We start from the raw sequence: 22,707 nt of genomic DNA, 5'->3' as shown, positions 1-22,707 counted from the left end.
GCATGTTTCCGGGACTTTTTGGCAGAAATATGGCAACACTACTTCATCCTCAAAATCCTATGGATTCACTGTCTTTCCTAACAGTTCTCTGCTGTTACATTTCCCAGTAAAGGCTCTGAACTGACAGGGCTTTGTCCTTTGAAAACTGATACTAGTCCATTTATGATTTTTTTTTTGAGTTTGGACAGTGAATGTTGCCTCTGTGTCTTGGTCTTCAAAACCCTAGTAGTCCTGTAGAGAAGAAGCCTAAAAGAGACGTTAATGATACTGAGGATCAAAATTGAGTAAGAATCTGAGGTACAGTAGTTTACTGACTTTATTTTGGGCAAAAATGTGAGACTAACATTGAACCTTCCATCCTCTCCATTTATAGGGCTGTAGAAAGTACAAGTTTTAGGTCTTACTCACTAAGACAAATATTCCAAAATAAAATGGCAGGGCATATATCTGTATACATTTGACAAGGCCACAGTGAAAATTCTGTGAATCCCGGATGTCAGTGTAAGGCAATGACATGTAGGGTCCCGAGACTCCAGCAGTTGGCCTTTCTCCCCAGACACCAACAGTTGGTAGGATGTACCTCTCATGTTACAGTTAGTAACATCTCCAGACCCTTGGAGAGATCACACCAGGCCCAGTGTGTGTGTTTGCAAAGTTATTCCAACAGGATTAGTGCCATATGGCCTGAAGAATCTCTGCAGGCAGGTGGAAGCCAATGCGTTAGGGGACAGTCAATGACAAACTCATTTGTACCTACCACATACTACAGAATCCTGAATACTCAGTATTCATGAATAGTTTTGAGGAAGGATGCAGAAAGATGACACTAAAATTAAGTTTCCCACTTAAGCAAGACATCTAAAAGGCAAGGTGAAAACTTTCTGTCTGCCCTGATATGTTGATTATAACAGCTCTGAGGAGCCATTTTCTATAACTTTTGTACTCTAGGGAGTCAGAAGTATTAACAGCACAGGTATCAAAAGACTTATCCTGGTCCCTCTGGTCCTGCTTTCTGTTTGTTTTAAGAGTATTAGTGATAGCACCACTTAAAAGCAGAAAGCCTCAGTGATAAAGCTTCCATTCGCTTTGATACATTAGAATTCTACTTTCTGTATTACTGCAGACAATGGAACCATTAACTTACTATCAATCATTCCAGTCACAGTGCAGCCTTCTCTCTAACAAGAAGCCATGGGGCATAAGGTATAAATAGCAGACATAAGTCAGCCTTCTTGACTAGCTGTAACTCTGAAGGAAGGACAGTAAACTGGCCTCTGTCCAGCCTTCCTGAAACGTGCCAGTCTGCACCTGAAAACTCAGCTAGGAACTCAACTGTTTTATAAGATGGCTTGGAAAGCAGGATCTAGACCCAGGTCTCTTCTCCTTTCCCAAGCACTCATTTTAGATGGCTTGAATACCTCTGGAAAAGTCACAGGAAGCCTTTCCTGTTGTAACAAAAATATTTGAAATATAAGCTACTTTGGTTTAGACATGCTCAGGACAGCTCTACAGACAGATAGTGGATGTTCAGAGGCAGGAAACAGTGTACCAAGAACTAATGTGACAGGGCAGGGAATAGTTTGGTGTGGATAATAAATTTATTATGTTGGTGTGGATGCCAGGAGAATTAGACCTATACAGGCCTTTAGAGACATATTTTTTTTATTTCCATCTTTGCAAGCTGACTGGTTTGGTTCCCTGAGAGCAGTTAAATAGCTGGGTTTGTACAGTACCATTCCTTCCCCTTACTGACTCTGTTCGGTGGAAGGAGGATGGGAGCCGTTTTAATTGCCTTTCTTGGAGGGAACGAGAGCAAAAACTAGCTGCAATCCCCTTTTATAGTTTGCTTTGTTACCTGGCATGAAGGGCTAGTGTAAGCTTTTAAAAGTACGTAATTCTAGCATAAAAGTGCAGCGGTCAAGGTCTGTGATTTTTCAATGGCTTCTACTGACAGATTTATCAAAATTAAATTGCCTACTCTTCTATTCTCTAGTGGAAATCCTGAGAGAAGGTAGCAGTGAAATAGCTCACTGTTTTCAGCTGAAATGTATTCCATCGCTTATGCAAAGGGATTTGCTGGTGCAAAGAAGTGTAATTTACACCTTCCTGTGACAGCCTTTGTGACTTTGACCTGGAAAGCAGAAAAGAATCCAGGCATACTTACTGAAGGTGACTATAAATAGATTTAAATGCAGTGGTTTATCTTAAGGTTAACAATAAGTTGTCTTTACAGTGCTAACAAACTAGACCACACAGCTTTGTTTTGATTTTTACCTGAAGTATAGTTCTGTGTGGTCTAGATGGATGATATCAATTACATTTGAAAGCCTGATAAAATGGAATGCACATGATTTATCTAGCTGATACCAACTTCTTGATAAAAGCTAAAGCCATTAGTAAACCTTGGTGTATATATATCATTCTTATTCCTGTGACTGCATGGTAAATGTTATTTTTAATGCATGCATCTTCCTTACTTCTAAGAGCTTTTCCCAGTATTTGAGGGTAGTGGATTATGGTGATATTGTTGCAATTTACTGTGAGATGTTGTAATCAAAGCATGCACTGCACATGACTGATGCATTAATCACTAGTGCATACTCTCACACACAATCACACACAGTTCCATATCCTGCTTTTGTCACACCCTGACCTGAAAAACACACTGGCTGATGAATTATTTTTATTAAATTAAAATATTAGGTAAGGCTGTAGCGTTGAAAACACCTTCAAAGATGTAAAAGAGAGCCAGAATTTCAGGTGGTCGTATATTGCCCTGACTGTATACTGTTGCAAGGCTGTGCTATTGTAAATGTGTCATTTAGCATTTAAGACGTCGTAAATATGCGACTCCTGTAAAACTGGTATTCCCTAATTATTATTCTTTTTTTTCAAACTTAAGTGAAGAATGGGGAATATATGAGAATTCTTACAGCATGTCATGCTGCAGAAACTTATTTGAAACTGGCTGAATAGGAAATCTGAGGCATGAGTGTAATTAGGAGAAGCACTGGGACACTTATATGCCCATCTTAAGTGGGAAATATTCTCTGAAAGCACACTGCCTGGTGTGCAACACATACAGTGGCATTTCTGAATAATAGACACAATCAAAATGTTTCTAGCATTTTTAATAGAATTTCAAAATTCTGATTAAATGAAAAAATGATGGGAAGAAAAATGTTGATTTTTGTATTTTAACAGTGTTTATTTTACCTAAATGCCAGTTTATGACAAATCAGATTTTCTAAATGTTTCATTTCTGTTTTAAAAAGCTAGGATTCTTCAACTTGATATTTTGAACTTTCATTCCATGTCTGAAATTGATGTATTTTGGCCTGAATTGGGGTGGGAAGAAAAATTGAGAGAAATTACTCTAATTTTATAAGAGAAATATTCAGAAATTTCTGAATTTTCTGAGCAAGTGTTTTGGATCATCACTTTGGAAGGGAGGAAGCATGAGTTTCAAGAATGGAATTTGGAAGAAGACTTATTTCATTTACTAAGATGAAAATCTGTTGTATGGGAATCTCAGCTGCAGCTGACATTGCCTAGCACTTTTGGTGCAGCAGGCTGAAGTACCAAGACTGTGAAGAACAGTAGAGTAGTTGTTTCAGAAAATTAAGTTTCAGAAAAAGAATAGATAATTGTTACAATTCCTCCCTGGCTTTAATCTTGGGAATCTGAACCTTAGTATATGTCAGAAATCCAAGGTTCAAAGGTACCATTGGATGAACCCATAAAGATCCATCCCTGCTATGTGTGAAAATTTCATTACGTGTGTTCAATTGAATTGTGAGGGGCTCTCTATTAAAACCTCTGAATCTTTTTGCCTCAAAGAACTCACAATTGCTGCACATAGGTTTTGCAGAGCAGAGCCACAGCTTACCTTTTCAGAAAACAAACATAATTTTCCTTATATTGCAAATAGGTTGCTGGAGTTCGTGGCAGAGTAGGGGTCAGCTTTTGTGCAGCATTTCTTGTAGTCAAAAAGGGAAGATAACTGAACACTTTTATACTTTCCAGCTTTTGAGCTGCTCCAAAGGTCCCTGAGGCTTTTCTAACTGATGAGATGCTTTCCTTCTGCTTATAGCAGTTTCGACCAGTCCCTAACTGTGCTCTATTCTCTCCTCCTCCACATCCCTCTTCTGAGATCAAACTCTTTCCTTAGGGCCTCTCCATTGCCAAAGAGTTACCAAGAGGTTATTAGAAAAGGAAGAATTGTACCTCTTGCCTCTGCAGATGAACATTTCTACCCTTAAGTGGAAAAATTTCATCTTGAGATTTATACCAAGGCTGAGCAGAGTTGTGTGCATGCTGTTTGTACAACCCAAAATGCAGCTGGAGAAGGCCTATCAGAAGACGGTGAACTCCTTATAGCAGAACACACCTAATATGTGGTCACCACATATAGGCCACCACACCAGCCTGCATCTATTTCCCACAGACAGACCATGGCATGACCATGAGGCAGCTATATGAGATGCAGGCATGCTACGTATGTTGTGCCCACAACTGCTTTCTAGAATTGGTGCAGACATATAAATTCTTTCTGGTAGATGAATTATGCTTTTAATTGCATGACCACAGACTAATAGTTTTGCAAGGATGCTTTCTTATTTCACCTGAAGTAAATTAAGCAAGGGATGACAAAAAAAAGTCCTCTTTTATTTAAAGTATTTGACTAGGCCTCAGGAGAGCTTTATTTCCCTCTTGAATTGCCACAAGATACCAATGCCATAAACAGACAGAGTAGACACGTTTATGTCACAACATCATGTTTGACTTTGGAGATGTAATATCCTTTTATAATGTAGTTCTTACAGCTCTTACACATGACTGTCTCAGCTGCTGTCTCTTACACTTGACTCTGCAAAAATAAAGAGAAATTTATATCCTTTGCTTTCAAATCGCATTACATAACTCTTCCCTTTCCTCATCTTCTTCACCGAAGCTACCAACACACTGTTCAGAGCAAAAGTGAAACCAAGGGTTATGCAAAAAAGCAAGCAACAATAAAACAGCAGCAAGCACATAGCTTTTTCAAAGTATCGTTCCTGTGTAAATATTGTATGAACGTTCCTCAAGTGCCCAAACTACTTGCCTATCATAGACTCAACCTATTACATAACTTTCTTCCTAAACAGTTATTCCTTTAGCTTGAGCTGAAAATTTTACCGGATGGATAGGAGTGATCAATACAGTAATCAACAAGACTCTCAGTTGGCAGAGATGCCGAGGTGGCATTTTTTCCTTGCAGGTAGCAGAAGAAAGTAAACATCTTAAGTTGTCTTTCTATACAGTTTGAATAAGGCAACAGTAGTGGATATTCTCCTCAACTATTAGTCTAGGTGGCAAATCTAAAGGAAAACAACCAGAGTTTTCAGATAAAAATATCTGGGTGCGTTAATACGGTCAAGAAATTTTTTTGCAAGAGGAAAAGTTAAAAGAAAATCCGCTTTCTCAATCAGCATCTCCCAATCTCTGCTGCCTGAGAGGCAGCTACACTGAAGTGGCTTTGACACAACATAAGCTTGTTCTTTGTCAAGACTGTCTCATTATGTGGGCCCTGCTGATTTATAAAATCTGGAGTTTACATATACTTAGCACAGATGGAGAACAAAAGGAGCACAGTGATTGATTTTATTCAGTCTTTGGGGAATTTTTGAGATAGCTCATTAACGTGAGGTGGACACACTAAAGATTGCTTTTTAAGGAAGACTTAAACTGATAATCAAATTTTATTAGCAGTCCTAAAGTCTTTCTTTAGGCTATTATGAATCATCTGTACAATGCAGTCTTTTGGTTTTAAAACTGTGGGAACTAAAGTAAACATTGCATTTTCTGTACATTAACCTAACACATACTGGTTTTTAATGGAGTACTTGGTACTTAAACTGCTAAAGAGGAAACAAAAACTGCAGCTTTCCTCGAGTATAAAGGACATCCAAAAGATCAGATTGTGATTCGTTTGACTGGAGACAATTAAAATCATTAAATAATACAATGTATATAATAAAATTATTATTGCATATCTACTATGCATAAAACAAAAAACAGACATTTGAAACTGCTCAGGTCTTTTATAAAATGATCAATTGCGTTAAATGAAATTGTATGGACTGAGTTCAAATAGATATAAAATTATTTATTTTATCATGAAGAAATTTGCTTGTAACACAATAGGTACATTATCTGTGTATGTTTGAAATATATATATGTATCTCACACACAAAGATATTATATATTTGCATATATATAAAAAAAATGAAATAACTTCTGGAAAGTAATAATATGCCAAAAATTTATATTTTGGGGGGTAGAACATACACATTACTTAAAGCACAATCAAGATACTTTTGTCTAGGTGCTGCTAAAGAGATTGTAGACTCGTCCTTGATCCTTGAGCACTCAACGACCTCATAAAATTCAGAGCTTTACTAGAAGTACAGTCCAGTCCAGTTAAGTACAAATTCAAAGAAAATAACAAAAGGAAAAATGTTTTCATCTGTTTTAGACCTATCAAAATCTTTGACTAACAGAACTAATCTAAAGCCTATGGAAGTCAATGATAATTAGTTGTCATTTAATTGACTTTGATGAGCTGTTCGTCATACCCCTAATTTACACTGGGTCTGTGGACTCCTCTGTTTTTCAAGCTGTATTTATATATGCAGACATCTCCTGAGTCCTTCCTTACATTTTCACTCCTACTGAAAAAGCTATATTTGATTTGGCTTCCTGTGAAGCCATGGAAAAATGAAAATTAGTTAGATTTCAAGTTTTGTTTGCAAATTCTATGCACATACTTTGGAGACAATGGATGTAGTGCTAAGTCAATAAACAGATCAAATAAATTAACACATTATTAACTTTTTTAGAAATAAGTAGGCTGCTAAATAGCAATAGAAGAAATTGTTATGAGAAGCAAGACAGAATAAAATCAGTCTGTTGAAGTTACTGTTCTCTTAAAGACAAAGTGTTATTTTTAGAGTAGGTGGCAAAATATTTCTAATGAGATTGAAATAAAACTTTCACCTAAGTGAAATTTTCTTTTTTAAAAAAGAAAAAAGGAATAGTCTGAAAATGCTAAAGCACTTAATTTTTAAAAAATTCTAAATGGAATGCTGATTTCTCATTTTGAAATGGTAGTAGGTTTAGGAATTTTATTTTACAGAAGTAATCCAAACCCACTTCAGGACATCTGTATTTGTAGAAAACTATCTTTGACGTTTCATTTTGAATTGGAATGAAAGCCAAGTTTCAAGTAACTTAACCAAATGGAATCCCACTTATAGCCTAAATCTAGCTATTTTTGTGCAAGCAACAACTTAATCTTCAGGCAAACTTTGACACATGAAGGATTCTCAGAATCACTAACTTCTTTTTGGACCTTTTAAACAGAAAAGCAGTTTTTGTTTCATGGCATGCTGTTGTCTACATCTGAAGTGCGAAAACATTTGCAAAGACAGTATACCTGAATGGGTGTACTATCAGCCTTTACTGGCTGTGTCTATTCCAGAGTATATAAATTGTGTTAATGCTGCCTAATACACTAGACAATTACATTATCCTTTTTCTTTAATGGAATAACTCTTTATATATGAATAGCAGTGTATGCTATGGAAATCCTGGAAGCTAAGTGCTTGAACTATAACTATATTCTGGTCATTAATAATTTTTCCAGAAAGAACATTTTTCTTTGAGAGAATAGAAAAACAAGCACTTGCAGTAGACCAAATCTTTATTCTGGGATACTTGATTGCCACAATATTGACCAAAAAGGCCATCTGAATCATCAAGCAATATAGTGACAATTTTTACTGAATGTATAAAAGAGAATATTTTCTTTATTGGGCTCAGTGAATGTTTTCTAGCTGAAGTGTTTGTGGTATCTGTTTTTCAAACAATTACTGAATGTTAAATGCAATACATTAAACTTTTATTAATCAGTATTAGTAATAAAGGAATGAACTGTGTAAGAAAATTGTTTGAAGAAATATTAACTTTCATATTTTTTGTTTTTTGAGATGAACTCTAACCTCCGTGTGATGCTGTAACCATGTGTTCACTCAATTTTTTGTGCAGAGGTGGTTGTGATCAGCCACTACCTTTCCCTTGACTTCAACACACTGAGTCAGTTTGTAATTCAGTACCTCTTCTGCAGTGCAGCCATATCATTTGTATGGGAACCAAGTGAAGCCATGAAATATAAAGTCTTTATTCTGTTTGCTTGCTTCATGTGTGTGCTACTGCAATGCAATCTTGAAAATACTTAGAGAAAAACTAGCTTATATGAGAATTTCTTATCTTTTGCCAGTTTTTGACAAATCTTAATGTTATTTTGGTGCAGATTTTGAAATTTGATAATAATGAAGTTGATTACATCCATTGACAGATTTTTTTAGAATTACTATTACATTTTAATAATATTTTAATAATATTGGAATGTTGAATGATTCCATTATGTACAGTATGTACTATTATATCCTTTTTTTTAATAACAGACTCATCTAACTAATATGGGGAATTAGGTGTTTTTTCAGAGGTTGCAGTCTGGATTTGTGAAAAAAATTGTTGAAGTTCAACATCCATTTTAAAAGTCACTGTGATTACGTGCATTGCTAGACACTGTAGTTGTTATGTTACCCTCTTTTGTAAGGCATATAGTGTACCAGGGCCTGGTTGTACAGCCTAAGGTAAGAGGAAGTTTGAGAATCAACAATTGAACAACCTTGTCCTATTAGTAGAAGGGAGAACTAGAAGAATATGTTGGAGAAAAATTAAGCTAGCATGGACATGTCACCAAAACTCAGTCTGAGTTTAGGTAAGGCTGAGATGACTGAGGGAAGGAAAACAATAAGAGCAAAAATGGCTTTTTCAATAAGAAGTCTTTAGCATATCTTTTGCACTTTTCCATTATCCTCACTTTGAGCTGCTAATGTGGTAATGAAGGAGTGCACTCTAGAAGTGAGGTTTGCTCCATTAAATAAATACAAAAACACAGATTTTTGAGCTCCATATTAGATTACTGTTTTGTCTACATGGTCCTTTATAACTACTTGGAAATTTCACTTTTTGCATGCCATCTGTTTAAGTGTTGCTTCTTGTGGGAAGCCATCCATGTTGCCTATCATTTCATGTCTAGTTGCAGTTATGAGGGGCTGGATTTTACTCTACAAATCACTCAATTAAAAATGTCCTGAATGCTTCTTCCTTTGCCAGTAATACAGAGATACAATTTCAGTTCACACAGCAAGCCGCCATCTTTTCTCCGTAGAAGGCTTTTTATAAAAATCAGGATAAATGGTTCATACGGCACAGCAGAAGAATATTATTACAGGAAAGTCTGGGATGGTTTTATGCTTTAGGGCTAGATCTGCGGCTGGCGTGAGTTAACATTGCTTTACTTAAGTTTCAAGCCACCTAATAATATACTGTCTGTTCATAAATCATTAGTGTGGTTCTCCTTTCTGTTTTTTTAATTAAAAAGTGTTCATGTGGGCAGAACAATGGCCATCTACAAACACACACGCACACAAAGACACACACATAGTTAAAAGGCATAAATGTCGTCTAAAAGACTGACACCAGTCCTAAAAAACGGATGTGATGCTGCATTTCAGAATGGAGAAAGAGTGCATCATTTTTTTGACATTATACCAACCATTTCACATTTCAGTGCTTTTAATCTTAACATGAGCAGAGTTTAAACTGTCATCCCTCCAAGAAAGAGGATTTCATAATACCCAATAGTCAACATAATTCATTCTCCACAATGTTTGACTATCAATTGCATTATTGTCCATATGTCTGAATTATAAAACCACTAATGCCAAATAACATTCATCGTATTGCTACAAAAATAACAATTCTATTTTATTAGGCTACTTCTTCTTGGAGAGTGCAGAACATCTGTTAACTTAGCTTATTTACTAACATCCTTAGGCACCCTTTAGTTTGGGCTAAAGTATTTGCTGCTTTTAGGTTTGTGGGGTTTAAGTCTCTTCAGTAATGCACCAGCATAACCAATGGAAAAAATGTAATGCACTGAGATTTATAAAAAGTACTGTATTCAGCATTTACAAACGTTCTTAAGCTTGAATGGTGGTACATGGACTCTGCCAACAAATCAAAAGACAGCTTCTGCAGCCATTGCTCCTGGTAGAGTACCTTCTATTGATGCAACTCAGATTTGTCACCCTGTTGGTTGTAGCACCAAAGGGTCACAGGAAGGTTCAAAAGAAACCTGAAGGGTGAAAAAGCAAAAGCATATGCCTTTATGTTTTAAATGATTGATTACAAAATTGACTTGGAAAAGAAGATAAAATTTAAAAAAATCGCAGACAAATTTACAGCTGTGTGCAATTCGGTTCTCCCAGAGAAGGAGAATGAGAAGTGGCTGCAGATGTTTATACTTGTTAGTGAAGAGCTAACTACTTAAACTGCCTGCATGAGCCAGCTTTTTTAGGTTGGGAGAGTGAACTTTTAGTCTGTAACTGGAAGTTACAGCCAGTTTCTTGTTCTCCCTTCCTGAAAGGACTAAAGAACTGATGGATGTTAGCTGTTCCTTGACTAGTAGTTGCAGTCAGGGAGGAGATGGTGACTGTAATGTCTGAGAAGAACTGATTGATGTAAAATAATCTCCTCTATTTCAAGTAAAGTGAGTAAGTACTTCTCTGTGGAAGTAAAGGTTGCAGAATCTGGCTTTTCATGTAAATATAAATACATAATTCTGAGCACACATGTATGTTATGAGTAAATAGGAAGTTGCAAATGTTTCTGTGTTGTATTAAGAATACTTTAAAATAATAAGAAATAAGAGAATAGGCAGGGTAAAGTGGCCTTGGCGACATTAATTCTGCTTCTTTGACGCTTCACTGCAATGTTTCATTAAATAGTCCCGTATTACGCTTTCTTCCCTTCACAAGACACTCTAATTTCAGAACTTTTACCTCTCACCTTTTATCCTTTCCTCTCCTTCAGGGAAAGTCACAGGCTTTTGTGTTTGCTCAAAAGGCCCCAGCAGACTTTATGACCTCATTTGAACATACAAGTGTTTCTTGTTACAGCAGCCAAGCCAAAACCTAATCAAAGAGTCTGTGGTTTCCGCTTCAGTGCTGGAAACTTTGATACCAGTTTATCAGTGAGTTTACATTAGCTCCCTATATGTTAAAAATGAGGGTAGATTCAGTATTTGCTTTTGAAGAATTGGTTAAAGTCGTGTGTAGACTAAAGGTAGGATTCACCCAGCCTAACTGGAAATGTGTAAAGTACTGCAATAGCAGTGGTAGGACTTGGGCTGCAACTGTTCTCCAGAATTCTTTGCAGATGGAGTCCAGTCAGGACTTTCTCGTTTTTCAAACCACCTCTAACACCATATCTTTGACAGCTGTGATGAATAGTCATAGAGAGCAAATGGAGTACATGGGAGTGAAAACTTCCCTATTCTCCAGTTACCATAATCTCTGACTTAACACAGATTCCTGTGGCAGACGTCAGCTTCAAACTGTAATGAGAAAAATCATCAGCAATCTGTCTATTTCTAGTAACACGGTGTCCTGCTAGCTCCATATTTTCCCTTTACAGGTTTAAATTGTTTTACATTAAATGAGAACTATGATATGGCAATTTAATTGTCAGACAGACATGCATAAAGAAGGGAAATTACAAACATTTATTATTATTTTCTTTTTTAAACACTAGCACTTCGAAGACCTGAAATAAAAAAAAAATAATAGATATTATATATAATATTAAGACAGAGTGGATGACAGAAGGTCATAAATTATTATCATATACTAAACGTCCTAGTAAGTCCAAATAACATTGAATTCAAATATGGCAACAAATTCTAGTTTCCAGCTGAAAAAGGACCTAGGCATATAAATAACTGTAAAAGAAAAAATGAAAGAATGATTTCTACCGTGCTGCTAAATATCTTTTTGTTATCTACCTAACTTATTTAGCGATAGTCCGTTGAGTAGGACTCCATAAAATTTTCCAACAGAACTTTTTTGGACAGAAAATTAATTTTTTTTTTTTCATTTTACCAGCTGTATTTCACTTGTATTGTGGGGAGTAGCACATGGCAGGAGGGATTATTATTAGGAAAAAAAGATTTTATGGTGTTAGTCCCTGAGAATGGGATCCAGTTGTGCCTAGCACACATATGAAGAGCTGTTCTGGTTATGACCAGGTTGGTATTCTGTCTCCAATAGTGACTATTGGAACAGAAGAGATATCCTACACATTTTGCCTCTGTGCTTTGGTAGGGTCCCTGAGATCTACTACCACCTGTAGGAAGACCACTGCCTTTTGTTTAGCCTAGCTCCTACCAGCCTCATTTGGTGTCCCTTCATTTTAGAAGAGTCAGTGAACAGTCAGCCCCTGCCCAGCGTACGTCCCCATCACTCACGATTTTGCTGGCCTGTTTTTAGCCTCCTTAAACAGCCTCTTTTCCAGATTGAAGAGTCCTAACTTATCCAATGGTTCCTTGTACAGAAGCCACTCCATACATTTGATCATCAGATCAAATCAGATCAAACCAAATATGACTCAGGTTGCCAGATGGAGACACAGCAATACAGAGATGTAGATGACACCAAGCCGTAGAAACAATGATGACAAATGCAAGGTGAAAGAAGGCTTCAGAATATGAGCACTGTGAGGCTTTGTGATGGCAACAAGCCGTATTAAGTACACAGTTATTTGGAGGTGGGGAATTGGGAAGACATCAACAGAATGATAAGTGGATAGAAAAAGTGTGAGAGCTTTGGAGGTGGGGAATTGGGAAGACATCAACAAAATGACAAGTGAATAGAAAAAGTGTGAGAGAGGGCAGATAACCAGAAGGTTACAGGGCTAGGTACAAAGTGAAGCTAAGGTAACAGAGAGAGAAGGAAGAGCTGGAGCAAGCAGACAATCAGAAGAGAAGTCTTTCAAGACAGTGTGTCTTGAATGTCCCAGTGTTCCTTTTTTGACCACATCTGTGACTGCTCCTACTCTCTGGCATCACTGCTTATTTCTTTCTGTAGCTTTTTTTCTTAAGACCACTATAATGGACACTATGGGGAGTAAAGGATATTATCTAAATTGACATGAGATTTTCAAATGAAGTAAGAAAATCTCATGTCCTGTGTTGGCCTCACTATATGAGTCCAGAAATCCTTTGCTTTTCTTCCTCTTTAGTTATTAGGAATGTTCTGGGGGTTATTTTTCATCCCAAGGAAGTTGGTTGGTTAATGTAATTTTGGTTAAGCTGGAAAGACTTTATTTTAAAAAGTCTTGCAGTGCATCTTCAAAATAGTCGTATTCTAGAGTAGCCTAATCCCTAAAATCTTATTTTGCAATTGAATGCCCTGAGCTGTTTCTCAGCATTCCTCCTCCATCCAGCCTGCTACATCTGTGATCACAAAGCTGGGGAGTCAATATTGTAGGTGTTGCCCATATTTCTAGTTAGTGGAAAGGTTTTTCAGAATGAGGTAATGAGGACAACACAAAAAAACTGTGATAAGCATTAAAGAAGTTATGCTTTGGACCTAACAGCTTCAAAATCTGTACAGTAGAATAAATGCTGCTGCTATCTTAAAGGTGTATTGAGGTTCTAGAAATTTATTGTTATACAGATTATGAAAATTTTTGTTTCAATATCATAAAAGGAGACAACATACAGTGTGTTCAGTACTGAATAGTCAAAAACTGAAGAAGTGAAAAAAAGTGAATTAATTTGGAGAATTTGTTTTGTGTAATAGGACTGTAAAACAGTAAGAACCCAGTTGCCTAGCTGTCACCTGCCTCCAGGGTACAAACAAACACTGCCAGTGAATCAATAGCCTGGGAAAGGTTTTTGTTTGTTTGTTTGTTTGTTGTTGTTTTGTTTATATATATATATATATATATTTATTTATTTATTTATTTATTTATATGTATATATACACGTATATATACAAACACACACATGCACACAAACATCCAGGTGGCCATCCAGGTTGTCATTTGTTCATTAGTGACTTTTCACAATAAACAATTGTGGTCCAATGACATGACAACAGTAATTTACAAAGGGGGAGGGAAAAAAGCAAAAGCAAATCTCAAATCCAGAACTCTGAAGAAAAAGTGCCTCGAGAAAGTCCTATAAATCCTGAGAAAAACTAGTGAGGAGTATGATGAGGCCAGGAGTAAGCAGTGTCGTAAACATCCATTTCCTTATTTATTTGCAGCCTAGCTGATCCACTTGACAAAGAACTTCTTTAAATTGCTTTTTATTAAAAATAAAATCTGGTATCAATACTCACATCACACTCTGTGCTTCGGGCAGAGATTTAACTTTTTACATTGTTGCTTTATACTCTTCCTTTTCCTGCTTAATGCAAAGCCTACAGATGATCTGAAGGATGGATTCCAATGGGTGCTGTGTTGCTAATTTACAAAATCTGTGCCTTTTAGAGATTATTTTGTTGAAATTAGTGTAAGCACTGGTGATGCAAGATAAGAAGAAAGAGCATTACCCTGCTTATGCATTTCTTCTGAAGTTTGAAAATCCAATTTGGAAATCAACTTTAACACGATTTGGGACCTCCAGCAGTGTTCCTGGAAGCATAATAAGTAACGCTTGAAGTTGTGAGAGGGGGCGTATTTCAGCTTCCAACTTCTTTTTGGGAGTACGGAATGTAAAAGTAGAACTCAAATTTGTCTAAATTTAAGGCTATAGCATTTGGCTTATGCTGCCTGTGTGCCAACAACATGTGCACTTTAAAATGAGATGGGACATGCAAAGGGTGAGGGTAGAAGGACCTTAGAAAATGTGTTACTAGCTACACTCTAGTGTTGAGTTTGTTTCTCTTATTTCCTGGGCTTTGCTGTTAAAATAAATATTTGTTTTATGCATGCTACTCTTTCAGTAAAGCAAGTAAGTGCCAGCTAAGCATTTTCTTAAAGTTTAGAAAATGCTTTTTGCTTTTTCACCTAATGCCAATTGTTGTGCATTCTGAATAAGTTGCTTTGCCTGCAATTGAGTTGCCAGCCCCTGAGTATCTCTGAACAGAACTCTAGGGACCACTTATTTTATAGACACAGTAAAGAAATGGTAAGCAGCTCTAAAATGTTGGATATCATTGCCATTTCTTACTAAATACAGCAGTAAAAGTCTCTTGGCCTACTCCTCTTCAATAGTTCTGTTACATAGGAATGGTAGAAAGGAAACTTGTTTTCTCTCTCTATCCAACAAATCTAAATTTACCTTTTAGAAAAATCCCTTTATGAAATATGTGGAAAATCTAGCTGTTGAACTATTTATCATTTACTTTCTTTCTCTTGAGTCTCCCTACTGGTCTCCGTAAAGTTCCAACTTAAGTTTCAGTATTTAGCCTATGGCAAAAAGTACATAATCATAGTACAAGTTAATAGAGTGTTCGGTTATCTCTGTTCTTAAAAATTTCAGTGAAACTCTTAGGTAGTTCATTATAATTATTTGTCTTACCTAAGGAAGAATTTGAAGTCTTTCAGCCTCTATTTACATTGGACAGAGTTCAGGAGTACTTTTAAGTACGTGCTTATTTTTCAGAATGGGAATATTCTAAAGAAAGCCCAGATGTCCTCCTCAATTCAAGACATTGTCATTGTTTCCACTGAGATTTGAAATATTCCACTGCTCAAAAATATATATCAGGTATTGGAGCTATTGTGATATTTCTAACCAAACAGTCAAAACTTTTAGGTCATTTCAGCAAGATTTTACCAGTTTCAGCAAGGATGGAATTACTGAAACAGGGAAGACTTACTCCAGAATATGGAAAGATTCTTAGGTTAGTCATTTTCCTAAGGTATAGCATCACTACTTTAAGAACAGCTGTTGTCTTTCAGAGCAGATCATCTAGTCAGTGTTCTATCTTCAAGAGCGGCTATAAGAGGGACAGAAATGGGATATGGGAGGATTAGAATGGGGCAAGTGTATATAATTCATCCCTAGTGCTTTCTCAGCCTCTGGGCATTTTCAGCTCAGGAGATTTCCTGAGCCATTATATGTTTTTTAATGGAGTTAAGGCATTAACTAATTTTCCTCGCTGTTATTTTGCTAGATTAAATAAACCTACATCCACTATTATTTTCTTGTGAATTGTGTTTTCTATGGCTCTGATCTTTTCCTCATTTCTTACTTCACATTATTGATCCATGTGTTTCCTGAAATGTGGTACCCTGAACACATCTTTTAGCTGCAGCTGAGGTCTTCCCAGTGCTGATGAACTTCTGGGGTTTGTACATGACACAATCCTACTGATGCATTCCAGGATTAGATTTGCTGTATTCAGCACACCATCACTTTTTATCTGCTGTTTAAAATATTCAGTTGTAGATTAACAATAAAACTTCAGGTTCTTTTTTTCTTAACTCCTTGATATTTACCAAGCTAAGGTCTTGCTGTTAAAAAATGATCTGCACCTTAAGAGATCTAGGTTGAATCTCAGCTCTACTACAAATCTTGCTGATTGACCCGGACAAGTGTTTTTGTTTGCCTGACCTTTGTGTCTCAGTTCTACCACTGTCTTTCTCAATTTATTGTGCCTATTTAGATTGCAAGCTTTTCAAATTGGGACTGATGGTGTATATGCAATGTCTAGTACAATAGGGCTGTGATTTAGGTTGGGCTCAGTATTACCAATAACAAATAAGCCACATTATAATGACTTTCTTGGCACTCAATTGAAAAGGCTAGTGTATAAATATAAGTAAAGGGACATATACCTATGAGATAACACCTTTCCACCATGCAAAAGCATATAACTGTTTTGCCTTGTATTTAGCATGTGTATCTCTAGAACAAGATAGATTTAAAAAAAAAGTATGACATTTTAATTATTTTCATTTAGCCAGAGAGAGAGCAAGAGAGAATAGAGATAACTTAAGCTGCATAGAATAATTCTCATCTTCAAAATACTACATAAGCCATAACTAATTAAACCTCACAGTGGGCAAAATGCTTTTCTTGGAAGCAGGCCAAGAGTATTCAGATGTGAATTAGATCTGAAGAAAAACAAACCACAGGTCAAATAGTTCTTTTAACAAATATCTTGTTTTTTTCTCTGCAATTTGGCTGTTTTACAAGACAATTTACTCTTTAATGGAAGAAAAAATATTCAAGTATTTTTAGTGCTTTCTGAAATTGTATCTAAATCTAATTTGTAGTTTGAAGAGTTTTATTCTTTTTATGGATTAAGTAAAGCCTGTAAAAATTCTCTCCAATACATTAAGATTTTAAAATCCAGAAAGATAATGGTGGGTGTCTTAATGGAGGTCTTTTGACCTTATCATGCAAATGCAGTGGCTTGGCAGATAAGCCCACCTGTTGACTTGGTCATTACTGTGCTAGAAACCAGGTTCACAGTAGCCTTGTAAGAATTTAGAAAACCAGCAGCAAGCTAAAAGATCTCACTTTACTAAGAAAAATGTCACTTCATTCAGAGATGAGGGAATAGTAATTTCAGATTTAGATTTTACAAGACCAGGAAAAGGTCCAGGGCAGTTAATTGCACAGTCAGTAGACAGAGATAGCTGAGGGTTGAACCTTTTGAAGATATTTTAAATTACCCGCTTAATTACCTTGATGTCAGGCAAGAAGTTGAGCTGGATAGTACTCGGTTTTCAAGGTTTTTTCTTTAGATCTTGCACAGTTTTACTATCATACACTAGAGGGACCATTGCCTGTGCATTACAGTTAGTCGAGGTCTAATGAATCAGAAAGGTATGAGACCTCCTGAATATTTAAATTGGACATTTTTAAGGGTATTGGAAGTCCTTCTAACCTATCATATCTGTATGGCTTTCAGCAGGCTCACAATTCCTATGTTTTAAGATATGAAACGAACATGTCTCAAACTACCTTACAAAATAGGCCATGATAGAGAAACATAAGGAAAGACTGTTTCATAAATGTGAATTGTTCTGCTTATAAACTGTTGTAAAAAGAGAATGAATATAATACCACTATTCAGATCAGTTGGATAAGAGAACATAAACTCTTATTTTATCTATCATCTTTGAAAATATTCCTGTAACTGGAAACTTTAAACATGATGTACACAACAGCTGTAAAATTATACTCACCTTGCTTGTTAAAAGACATTTCTAATGGTCATTTACGGTAAATGTTGATATTTCTGAATAGCCTTGTGTCAGGAGATTACACTTGAAAAATTCTGCTTCTAGAAATCTTTTATCCTAACACCTTTACAATAAATTCATGGACCTGAATCAAGCATTAATCTACAAAATACAATGATTGCAATCAGTACAATGATAGGCTAGCATTTGCATAATTGTCTATCATAATCAAGTTATTTTGGCTTGCTGAATCCTGCAAACATGGAACTTTTGTTAGAATTCAGTTACACCCGGTTGTAACAAGCCAACATGATGTGATTTGATCAATTGATAGAATTAACTGATGGCTCACTCGCACTAACATGATCTGACCAGGAACATACCGTAAGTCTTTCCTCTTATTCCTTGGCTGCCAACATTATCTTTTCTAAATCTTTAGAGTTATCCTATGTTGCAATAAATAAAAAAAATCAGTTGGCTGACTGAGGAGTTGAACTACCCACTAGCTGAGCATGCATGTGAATGCACATGCATATAGTCCAGTGGTACTGTGTTCTAGCTTTTTCCTCAGTCCTCAGAATCACAGAATTGTTTAGGTTGGAAGGGACCTCTGGAGATCATCTAGTCCAACCTCCCTGCTCAAGCAGAGACCTCTAGAGCATATTGCCCAGGATCACATCCAGACGGGTTTTGAATATCTCCAGCAAAGCAGACTCCACTGCCTCTCTGGGCAATCTGTTCCAATGCTCTGTCACCCTCACGGTGAAGAAGTTTTTTCTCAGGTTCAGATGGAACTTCCTGTGCTTCAGTTTCTGCCCATTGCCTCTTGTCCTGTCGCTGGGCACCACGGAGAAGATATTGGTCTCATCCTCTTGACACCCACCCTTCAGATACTTATACACATTGATGAGATCGCCTCTCAGTCTTCTCCTCTCCAGGCTCTACAGGCCCAGCTCTCACACCCTTTCTTCACAGGAGAGATGCTCCAGTCCCCTCATCCTCTTTGGAGCCCTCCGCTGGACTCTCTCCAGTAGGGCCATGTCTCTCTTGGACTGGGGAACCCAGAGCTGGGCACAGTACTCCAGACGAGGCCTCCCCAGGGCTGAAGGGAGGGGCAGGATCTCCTCCCTCCACCTGCTGGCAACACTCTGCCTAATGCACCCTAGGATCCCATTGGCCTTCTTGGCCACAAGGGCACACTGCTGGCTCATGTTTAACTTGTTGTCCACCAGCACTCCCAGGTCCTTCTCGGCAGAGCTACTTTCCAACAGGTCAGTCCCCAGCCTGTACTGGTGCATGGGATTATTCCTGCCTAGGTGCAGGACCTTGCACTTGCCTTTGTTGAACTTCAGGAGGTTCCTCTCCGCCCACCTCTCCAGCCTGTCCAGGTCCCTCTGAGTGGCAGCGCAGCCTTCTGGTGTGTCAGCCACTCCCCCCAAGTTTTATATCATCGGCAAACTTGCTGAGGGTGCACTCTGTCTCTTCCTCCAGGTCATGGATGAATACATTGAACAAGACTGGACCCAGGACTGACCCCTGGGGGACACCACTAGCCACAGGTCTCCAACTTGACTCTGCGCCATTCACCACAACCCTCTGAGCTCGGCCATCCAGCCAGTTCTCCATCCACCTCACCGTCCACTCATCTAGCCCACACTTCCTGAGTTTGCCTATGAGAATGTGATAGGAGACAGTGTCCAAAGCCTTGCTCGAGTCCAGGGAGACAACATCCACTGCTCTGCCCTCATCTACCCAGCCAGCCATCCCATCAGAGAAGGCCATCAGATTGGTCCAGCAGGATTTCCCTTTGGTGAATCCATGCTGACTACTCCTGATCACCTTCTTGTCCTCCACGTGCTTAGTGAGGACCTCCAGGAGGAGCTGTTCCATCACCTTGCCAGGGATGGAGGTGAGGCTGGCAGGCCTGTAGTTCCCTGGCTCCTCCTTCTTGCCCTTTTGGAAGACTGGGGTGACATGGGCTTTCTTCCAGTCCTCAGGCACCTCTCCTGATCTCCACGACCTTTCCAAGATCATGGAGAGTGGCCTAGCAATAACATCCACCAGCTCCCTCAGCACTCGTGGGTGCATCTCAACAGGGCCCATGGATTTATGGATGTCAAGTCTGGACAAAAGATCTCTAACCTGATCCTCCTCCACCAAGGGAGAGTCTTCCTTTCTCCAGCCTTCCTCTCTTGTCCCCAGGGTCTGGACTTCCTGAAGACTGGCCTTAGCAGTGAAGACTGAAGCAAAGGCAGCATTCAATAACTCTGCCTTCTCTGTGTCGTTCGTTACCAGGGCACGGGCCCCATTCAGCAGCGGGCGCACATTTTCCCTAGTCTTCCTTTTGCTCTTGATGTATTTGAAGAAGGCCTTCTTGTTGTCCTTGACATCCATTGTCTCATTTAATTCCAAATGGGCCTTAGCCTTCCTTGTCGCATCCCTGCACACTCTGACAACGTCCCTGTATTCCTCCCAAGTGGCCTGTCCCCTTCTCCACATTCTGTACACTTCCTTCCTCTGCTGGAGTTTTGCCAGGAGTTCCTTGCTCATCCATACAGGTCTCCTGCCCACTTTGCTGGACTTCTTCCTCAGAGGAATGCACCCACCTTGAGCCTGGAGGAGGTGATGCTTGAATATTAACCAGCTTTTTTGGACCCCTCTTCCTTCTAGGGCCCCACCTCATGAGATTCCTCCAAGTAGGTTACCCTGAAGAGGCCAAAGTTAGCTCTCCTCAAGTCCAGCATTGCAGGTCCTACTCATTGCCCTGCTCCCTCCTCGCAGGATTCTGAACTCCACCATCTCCTGGTCACTGCAGCCAAGGCTGCCCCCAACCTTCACATCTCCAACTATACTTTCTTTGTTCGTTAGTACAAGGTCTAGCATTGCACCTTTCCTTGTTGGCGTCTCCACCACCTGGGTCAAGAAATTATTATCAGTCCTCTGCAGGAACCTCTTTGACTGTTTGTGCCTAGCTGTGCTCTCTTCCCAGCAGATGTCAGGGTGGTTGAAGTCCCCCATGAGAACCAGGGCCTGTCATCGTGAGGCTACTTCCAGCTGCCTGTAGAAGGCCTCATCGATGACTTCCTCCTGGTCAGGTGGCCTGTAGTAAACCACCACAACAGTGTCGCCCATGTTAGCCTGCCCTTTAATCCCTACCCATAGGCTCTCACCTTGCTCTTCATCCACCCCGAGGCAGAGCTCCACACATTCTAGTTGCTCCCTCACATAAAGAGCAACTCCACCACCTCGCCTTCCTGGCCTGTCTTGCCTTAAAAGCACATAGCCATCCATGACAGCATCCCAGTCATGTGATCTATCCCACCATGTCTCTGTCACTGCAATGAGATCATGGCCCTGCGACCGCACACAGATCTCTAACCCTTCCTGCTTATTCCCCATGCTGCGTGCATTGGTGTACAGGCATTTCAGAGAGCCAGTCAAGCATGCAAGCTTCCCAGGAGAGGTGCTTCCCAGGAGATCCTCCATAGCCATGTCCCATGCTGTCTCCCCTGGCTCTATGCACCCGCTGGAGGCATCCTGACTTGAGCAGTTTTTTACTGACTCCCCTGCCACTATACCACTCCCCTTCCCCCATCTTGCCTAGTTTAAAGCCCTCCTTACCAGGCTGCACAACCTGTTGGCAAAGACGTGCGTGCCCCGCTTGGTAAGGTGGATCCCATCGCTCCCCATCAGCTGTTGATCTTCAAACAGGGTCCCATGGTCATAGAAACCAAAGCCCTGCTGCCAACACCAGCGGCGCAGCCAGCTGTTAACTTGGAAAACTCGTCTACTCCTCCTCCAGTCCTTTCCCCTCACAGGCAAGATTGAGGAGAAAACAACCTGGGCTCCCAGACCTTTCACCACCATTCCCAGAGCTCTGAAGTCCTGTTTGATGGTTTCCAGTTTGCCTTTCGTGTCGTTAGCGCCCACATGGAAGAGCAGCCGAGGGTAGTAGTCCGATGCATGGACAAGCCTTGGCAGTCTTTCCAGGACATCTCTTCTTCAAGTCCCCGGCAGGCAGCAAACCTCTCTGGACAAGAGGTCAGGTCGGCAGATAGGTGCCTCTGTCCCCTGCAGCAGGCAGTCACCCACAACAATCACTCACCGCTTCTTCCGGGGGTTCCTGCACGGCACAGGGTCTGCCAGGCCAGTTGCCTCCCTTGGAGCCATGCCCAGCTCCTCCTCAGCTTGGAGGGCGCTAAACTTGTTCTTCAAGGGTAAGTCTTGAGGAGGAGCAAGAGCCTTTCTCCTTCTACGAGAGGTCACCAGCTTCCAGCCCTCTTCAACAGCATTATGATGCACCTTTACACACGGTACAGAGCCCTCCAACAACTCCACTGCAGTGGGGGCTGGGGACTCCTGGAGCTGAACAGTCTCCGAGAACGCCCTGTCTATCTCCTGCTCATCCTCTCGGATGCTACGCAGCCTACTAACTTCCTCCTGTAACTCCTTTATTTGGTGACACAACTGGTCAACCACAGCACACCTCACACAGGAGAGCTGACTGTCAGCCCAGGCCTCACAGAGAGGCCCCAGGCACTCCCTGCAGCCTGACACCTGCAGGGCTGCATCTGCTGCCAGAGGGTCTGTCTGGGTTGAAGCCTCAGA

This window comes from Struthio camelus, chromosome 3, assembly GCF_040807025.1.
Source record: "Struthio camelus isolate bStrCam1 chromosome 3, bStrCam1.hap1, whole genome shotgun sequence".
NCBI lineage: Eukaryota > Metazoa > Chordata > Aves > Struthioniformes > Struthionidae > Struthio > Struthio camelus.
This window is presented reverse-complemented; position numbering follows the sequence as displayed.